Genomic DNA, 8,815 nt, shown 5'->3' with positions numbered 1-8,815 from the left:
ATATGTTTCAATTTATTATGAAGATGTATGCAAAAAGATTGCCTATCATAAACCAAGCCATGCAAGTGAGAGCTGGAGAACATGCCAAATTACTGAAAGTTGATGAAATATACTTCAGAGTAATGGGAGGCTGGTATGACCAATTCATACATCTCGCAGGACCATTCTTAAGGCATTGTGTCATAGTTTAATTGACAGCAATTTTTCTTTCTTGCTGGCCCATAAAATAATAATGATTGTTTTTTACTATCAACCATGGCTAAGATTAGATGAACCACAGTATCTACAATGACTAGTAGCTTCTGTGCTGAAGACTTCATATAAATTTTCTACAAACTTTTTCTGACTGAATTTTTAAGAATAGACTTTGTTTTTTAGAACAGCTTTAGATTTAAGAAAATTGAAAACATAGTACAGAAAGTTCTCATATATTTCATACCCAGTTTCTCTTATTATTAATATTTTACACTGGTATGGTACATTTGCTACGATTAATGAATCAGTATTAATATATTAACTAAAGCCCATGGCTTATTCAGATTCCTTTAACTTTTAATGCCTTTTCTGTCCCAAGGTCCCACCCAGGGTACCATAGTACACTTATTTATTATGTCTTCTTTGGCTTTTCTTGGCTACGATAGTTTCTCAGACTTTCCTTGTTTTTGATGACCTTGAAAGTTTTGTCAATTATTTTGTGGGCTGCACCTCCACTGGAACTTGTCTGATGTTTTTCTCATGATTAGACTGGTGTTATGGATTTTGGGGAAGAAAACCACAGAGATAAAGTGCCATTTTCATCATATTATATCAAGGATACACAGTTTCCATGCAATTTATCATTGTTGATGTTGACCTTGTTCACTTGGGTGAGATAGTGTTTGTTAGGTTTCTCCACTATAAAGTTACTCATCCCCACCCTCACACCTTTGGATACTGTCCTCTTGAAAGGAAATTACTATGTGCAGCCCACACTTAAGGAGTGGGAAGTTGTGGTCCATCTTCTTGACAATGGAATATCTACATACATTTTTTGATTCTTCTGCATGGGAATTGTCTCTTCTCTCCCACAGTTTATTTATTTAATCATTTATTTACATCAGCATAGACTCACAGATATTTATTTTATACTCTCTTATAGTCCAATACGATTTTATGTATTTTGTTGCTTAAAATGTTCCAGGGCTTCCCTGGTGGCGCAGTGGTTGAGAATCTGCCTGCCAGTGCAGGGGACACGGGTTCGAGCCCTGGTCTGGGGGGATCCCACGTGCCGCGGAGCAACTGGGCCCGTGAGCCACAACTGCTGAGCCTGCGCGTCTGGAGCCTGTGCTCCGCAGCGGGAGAGGCCGCGATGGTGGGAGGCCCGTGCATCGCGATGAAGAGGGGCCCCCACTTACACCGCGATGAAGAGTGGCCCCCACTTGCCGCAACTAGAGAAAGCCCTCGCACAGAAACGAAGACCCAACACAGCCATAAATAAATAAATAAATAAATAAAATTAAAAAAAAAAAAAAAAGTTCCAGATTGCCCATTGAGAGCTCTTTCAGTTGGCTCCTGTGTCTCTTTGACATACCCCTCATCAATATGGGTTTTTTGTTTTTGTTGAGCACTTCTTTACTTCTTGGCATCTAACTGAATTCTTACAACAATTCTAAGAGGTAGGCTTTGTTATCTCCTTAGTTACAGATGAAGAAATTGAGGCTTAAACAGATTAAGTAGCTTGCCCAAAGTCACATAGGAAACAAATGACAGGATTTGAATTTTGCTCTGTCTGAAAGTTTAATAACTTTTAATATATTATGCTGATATGTTAAATTGTAGTAAATTACATATCCTTTTATGAAAAAGAATTCTGCAATCATAATTTGATGGATACATGCATTACTATCTTTATTTTGGACTAAGAGGGGAGAAATGTATCTACTGGAGTCAAATACATAACTTTTGGAATCCCATAAGCCTGTGGATGTCTAACTCATAGTTCCAGTTACCTATGGCTCAGGGCTTGCCCACCCTCCTGTGGGAGTTGATTTGCTCTTCTACGGAGAGGTGACTTACTGCAAGCCCTTGTAGTAGAGTATGTCAGGCTGTAATGTTGTTGCATTGTCTTAAAGGAATATATTCCTTTCATTCATCTGACAGGGTTTTATGAGAATCTACTGTTCTGGTGGAGCTTACATTCCAGTGAGAGGAGACGAAATAAACATGTATGTAAGCAAATGAACATGATATTTTTAGAGGGTGTTCAATGCTAGCAGAAAGCCAGTGTGACCAGAATGCAGTGATTGAGGGGTATCTGGGAGGGGATGAGGTCAGAGGGGTAGGTCTGTGGCCCTTGGGAAGGAGTATTCGTGTTATTCTCATTTCACTGGTTGGCTTAGGAAGCTTTTGGGAAACGAAGCTCCATGGTCTTTCTGACTACCCACAGATCTTACCTCACACCACTCTTTCCTTGATCTCTTCTCCCTGGCCACACTGGCCTGGCTCTTCCTGAAATATGTCAAGCTCTTTCTTGCCTTTGGGTCTTTACATTTCTTATTTGATCAATCTAGAAGAAAAAAACAAAAATCAAAACCACGATTCCTCCACATAATGATGTGGCTCCCTCCTTCATATTATTATTTGGGTCTCTGCTTAAAGCCATCTCCTTGGATGTCCTGTTTAAAAATGCTTCCCCCCGACCCCTACCATCATGTCTCCACTCCAGTCTCCAGGCTCTCTCTATGTCTTTCTTTTGCTTTATTTTTCTTCAGAGCATTTATTGCTACCTGACATTATTTATTTCTTGTTTATATTCTGTCAGCTCCACTACAATGTAAATGCCACACATGGACACAGAGTTTGTCTGTTCTGTACATCACTGCTTCATACCCAGTGCCTAGAAAATTGTCTAGGACATAGTGGGTAATTTTATTAGTTATCTTTTACCATGGAACATATTACCCTAAAACTCAGTGGCTTAAAAGAGCAAACATTTATTATCTCACAGTTTCTGCGGATCAGGAATTCAGGAGGGGCTAAAGTCTGTGGTTGTGGCTCAGGATCTTTTAGGGGCTAAAGTTATCTGAAGGCTTGACTGAGGCTGGAAAGTCTGCCTTCTAAACTCTTTCATATGTTTGTTGGCTAGGGGCCTCAGTTCCTTGGTTTCTCCAAAGGGCTGCTCTCAACATAGCAGGTGAAAGCCACAGTATCTTTCTGTGACTTAGTGTCCAAAGTTGCACACCATTATTTCTGCTTCATTCTGTTTTTTTTTTTGGCTGTGCTGGGTCTTCTTTGTTGCACGTGGGCTTTCTCTAGTTGCGGGGTGCGGGGGCTTCTCTTGTTTCAGAGCATGGGCTCTAGGCACACGGGCTTCAGTAGCTACAGCATGCAGGCCCTAGAGCACGTGGGCTTCAGTAGTTGTGGTGCATGGGCTCAGTAGTTGTGGCTCGTAGGCTCTAGAGCGCAGGCTCAGTAGTTGTGGCGCATGGGCTTAGTTGCTCTGTGGCGTGTGGGATCTTCCCGGACCAGGGCTCGAACCCATGTCCCCTGCATTGGCAGGCGGATTCTTAACTACTGCACCACCAGGGAAGCCCTAGGATTCACTTCTTGAAGAGAGGAGTATCAAAGAATTTATGGACATATTTTTTAAACAGATGCACTGATAAATTAACATGTATTGAATGCAGGGATATATAAGTTGGGTTATACCTTTAAACAATCACTCTGGCTGCTGTGTAGAGAATGGACTTTAGTGGGGCAAGAACAGAAACAATGAGATTGATGACAAAGATGGCAGCCAATGTTTATGAATTCTTTTTTTGTGCCAGGACTTGTCTAAGCGCTTTGCAGCTATTAATGCATTTAATCCTCAGAACACTCTTATGAGGTGTGTATCATTCTATTGTCTCCATTTTATAGATGGGGAAACTGAGGCACAAAGATATAAGGAACAGTAGTGTAGGTGAAAGATGATCTGATGCTATTGTTACACCAGCTTTGACTGGGAAGATTTCAAATGCCTCTGTGTTCTCTAATTTGTGATCCTAACTCATAAAAACCCTGAGCACAAGGCATTACAGGAATCTCTAAATTATTTGAAGACAATACCACAGACATAAACAATAATAATTATAAATATGTACCATAGATTCTAAGTTTCTTCCGATGATATTAAAGTAGCCCATGATTTATCTCTTTTTTTCAATAATAGAAGTACGTTGTTATGATGAGGATAAAACCGTGGTATTTAAAATTTTATTTTAAATGTTTTGGGGACAAGAAATAAATTTATAAACACAGGAGAGTCATGAGTGTATTTACCCTTTTGCAGATTTTATTTTATTTTTAGAAAACCTTTAAATATTTTTTAATATAAATTTATTTATTTATTTATTTATGGCTGCGTTGGGTCTTTGTTGCTGCGCGCGGGCTTTCTTAAGGCAAGCGTGGGCTGCTCTTTGTTGTGGTGCACAGGCTTCTCGTTGCGGTGGCTTCTCTTGTTGTGGAGCACGGGCTCTAGGTGCGTGGGCTTCAGTAGTTGTGGCACGAGGACTCAGTAGTTGTGGCTCACGGACTCTAGAGCACAGGCTCAGTAGAACTAAAATAATGGTATATTAGTGTCGTTTTTATGTAATTGATATGATAGGAAATCATGTATCATACATAAATCTAGATTCAGAAAAAAAATTCAGGTGATTTGTAATTATATACTAAGCTCTGAGGCTGAAGATACACTTATTCAAATGTCTGAAAACCCCAAAAAACTTGCCTTATAAAATCTGCAGGGGCTTCCCTGGTGGCGCAGTGGTTAAGAATCCGCCTGCCAATGCAGGGGTCACGGGTTTGAGCCCTGGTCCGGGAAGATCCCACATGCCGTGGAGCAGCTAAGCCCGTGCGCCACAACTACTGAGCCGGCGAGCCTAGAGCCCGTGCTCCGCAACAAGAGAAGCCACCGAAATGAGAAGCCCGTGAACCGCAACGAAGAGTAGCCCCTGCTTGCCGCAACTAGAGAAAGTCCGTGCACAGCAATGAAGACCCAACGCAGCCAAAAATACATAAATAAAATAAACAAATTTTTAAAAAACCCAAAAAACTATGAAGCCCTGAAAATACTTGAACAGGGTTCAATGTTTCAAGAAAGAAACAAGATTAATTGTTTTTAATTAATTTAACTACATAGTAATTTAGACATATGAGTAGTGAGCAAGTGACATAAATAACTATACTTATATGTATTGAAGGCAAAGCAGACAATTTGGGGGTCAATTGGGGATAAGGTAAATGTGAACTTAGTCTGAGCAGAAATTTCGGTTGCTATTTGATTATTAACTGAGAGTAATCCAGACAGTTAGGACTCGAAACTTTCTGGTTGGGGCATACCCCCAGGATGGACTTCAGAATTTTGCATTTAGGGCAAGACAATTCTCTTCTCTCAGGGAAAATTGCCCCTCTCAAAGTGGAACAAAACTGAAAAGGATGGTCCAGACATAACACTGAATGCAGTAAAGGGAAGTAGAGAGGTTTAAGCTTGGGAGGACCAATCATTCTTGCAGTAGAAAAGAAGAGGAGGAAGGGAGGCAGAGAAAGGGAATCTTGAGGAAAGGCAAACATTTCCTTTTGTAGCTCAACCCTTCCCTTTTTCTCTCCGACTTCTGGGGCTGATCTCAAAAGGGACATAGACTGAGCAATGTAACACTAAGTATGTTCTCCACGTAGCCTGAAATTTTACTAATCAGACATTCTTCAACATTTAGATTCACCTGACGTTTTTTCTTTTTTCTTCCAGTTTTATTGACATATAATTGACATACAGCACTGTATAAGTTTATGGTGTATAGCGTAATGATTTGACTTACATACATCATGAAGTGATTATCGCAGGAAGTTTACTGAACATCCATCATCTCATATAGATATAAAATAAAAGAAAAAGAAAAAAATTTTTTTCCTGGTGGTGAGAACTCTTAGGACTGACTCTCTTAACAACTTTCATATATAACATAGAGCAGTGTTATTATATTCATCATGTTGTACATTACATCCCTAATACTTATTTATCTTATAACTGGAAGTTTGTATATTTTGATGATTTTCATCCAAGGTGGTCACCTAACCTTCACATTGAGCCCACCATATACTGGGTTTGCATAATCTATCTCATTTAATTGTAAACTTCTCTGCAAGATAAGCACTATTATAGCAAATTTAAAGATGAGGAAAAAGACCTGGAAAGGTATGAAATGCACCCAGAGTCACATGGTTAACTTAGTAGTCTCCTGATTCCTCCTTGACCAGTCTCCTTTTGCCACTTCCTGGGAGGGTCAGAGGACAAGAAAGGGAGGCTGTATCAGCAGGGCTGCTGCAGGTGAGGGGTTGGGGTGGAGGGCATGAGTCACACTCCAAACATCACAAATCTGTATGTTTATTGTGATGCCTTTCAGACATATGGCAGAAAAGTGTGCTGCCTCAACAAAATTGATATAGTAAGACAATTTTCTGACAGATGGAAGCAAAACATCATGAGAAGTGCCTTTTCTAATTCCAACAAAGGCTTTATTTGGGCTATTGGCTGCTTTGACTATTTTGAAACATAAAAATTTAAAGGATGGTTTAAATAGCATGCTTTCCTTAAGATTAAACTTGAATTTACTTGGAGGAATGGATATTTTGGTCAAAGAAAGAAGAAGTGAAGCAGCAATCCCACTCCTTGACGTATACCCAGAGAAAACCATAATTTGAAAAGATACAGGACCCCAACGTTTATTGCAGCACTATTAACAATAGCCAGGACATAGAAGCAATGTAAATGTCCATCAACAGAGGAATGGATAAAGAAGATGTGGTATATATATGTATATATATACATACACACACACACAATGTAATATTACTCAGCCATAAAAAAGAACAAAAGAGGGACTTCCCTGATGGTGCAGTGGTTTAGAATCCACCTGCCAATGCAGGGGACACGGGTTTGATCCTAGTTCCAGGGAGATCCCACATGCTGCGGAGCAACTAACCCCGTGCGCCACAACTACTGAAATCCGTGCGCCTAGAGCCCGTGCTCCGCAACAAGAGAAACCACCGCAATGAGACGCCCACGCACCGCATTGAAGAGTAGACCCTGCTCGCCGCAACTAGAGAAAGCCTGCGCACAGCAACGAAGACCCAAAGCAGCCAAAAATAAATAAATAAATAAAATAAAGGAAAGGAAAGAAAAGAACGCATTTAGTAAGAAATCTGTGATTTGGGCTAGATGCTTAAGGACAGACAGCTTAATTACAAATCCAGCTCCATTATTTACTGTGCAAACTTGGACAAGATTCTTCATCTCTCTGTGATTCAATTCCCTCGTCTATAAAATGAGGATAGTAATAGTAATCCTTGAGTAATTAAAAGCATTCAAAACAGCATCTGGCAAATGGTAGGACTTAAAAAGTATTTGCGGGGTGCACTTATATCACTTAAGAATAGTATGTTCAATCAAAGCTGTTTGGAGGAGTGAACATTTAACTTTGACTTTGAAGGGTGGTTGGGATTTCAATGATGGGAGGGCAACACTGATGATGAATGATGGGAGGGGAACACTGATGACAAATGGCATGAGCATGGAGAAATAACGGTTATCATTGGGGAAAGAGAAAATCACACCTTAGTAGGGTCACAGGGCATATAGGAAAAATGGAAGAAAGGGTTTTATGGAGTCCAGCTGCAATGTCCCTCAACAGCCAAATTAAGAAATACACACATTTTTAATAGGTGAAACAGTCTGAAGGTTTGTGAGCAGGGAAATGTCAAGATCAGAACAAGATCGACGGTTTATTTGTCTGTTTTGCATTTCCTTAGTTTAAACATTTTTTTCCCAATATAAAAACTATGCTACTCCATTAAATTGTATCATTAGTACATTTAACTTCTGAGAATTAAACTCCAGAAGCTCTGGAGAGGATGGAAAATGTAAACAGAATGGGTGCCGGCAGGCCTTTCTTCTCCAGAAGCTGATGCAATGGATTCAATCAAACTTGAAGGAGAATGCAACTAGAGATTATCATACTAAGTGAAGTCAGTCAGAAAGAAAAAGACAAATACCATATGATACCACTTATATGTGGAAGCTAAAATATGACACAAATGAACCTATCTATAGAAATAATGTGCCAAGGATTTTAAGGATTCTTCAACAAAGGAGACATCATTTGGGTGTCAGGTGAGTGGGTGTGTTAGTGTCTTCACCATCCTGGAGGAAGAAATTAAAGATTTAACAGAAAAACTGTAACAAAGAGAGTGATTGCTAGACTCCATCTTAAGAAGATGATGAAACTGGAAAAGCTGAAAATGTATTATCTTCATAAATTTTCTTAAGCGCTCTAAGAGGTGAAACACATGAAACATTTACCTTATGACTACCTACAAAGAGCAGATCATTAATATGTACATATTATTGTGTAGGGTTATATGCACAAAACAATGGTTACTATACCTTGGAAATTCACAAATCAAGGTTGAATTTTGCTATATGAGATTTTTGTGCTGACTGTAGTACCAAACTCCCAAATTAAGATGAGATTTGTGGGGCTTCCCTGGTGGCGCAGTGGTTAAGAATCTGCCTGCCAATGCAGGGCACACGGATTCGAGCCCTGGTCTGGGAAGATCCCACATGCCGCGGAGCAACTAAGCCCGTGAGCCACAACTACTGAGCCTGCGCATCTGGAGCCTGTGCTCCGCAACAGGAGAGGCCGCGATAGTGAGAGGCCCGCGCACCGCGATGAGGAGTGGCCCCCACTCGCCGCAACTGGAGAAAGCCCTCGCACAGAAACGAAGACCCAACACAGCCAAA

The sequence above is a fragment of the Balaenoptera borealis genome, assembly GCF_965194805.1.
Source record: "Balaenoptera borealis genome assembly, chromosome: 11".
In the NCBI taxonomy this organism is placed as follows: Eukaryota; Metazoa; Chordata; class Mammalia; order Artiodactyla; family Balaenopteridae; genus Balaenoptera; species Balaenoptera borealis.
This window is presented reverse-complemented; position numbering follows the sequence as displayed.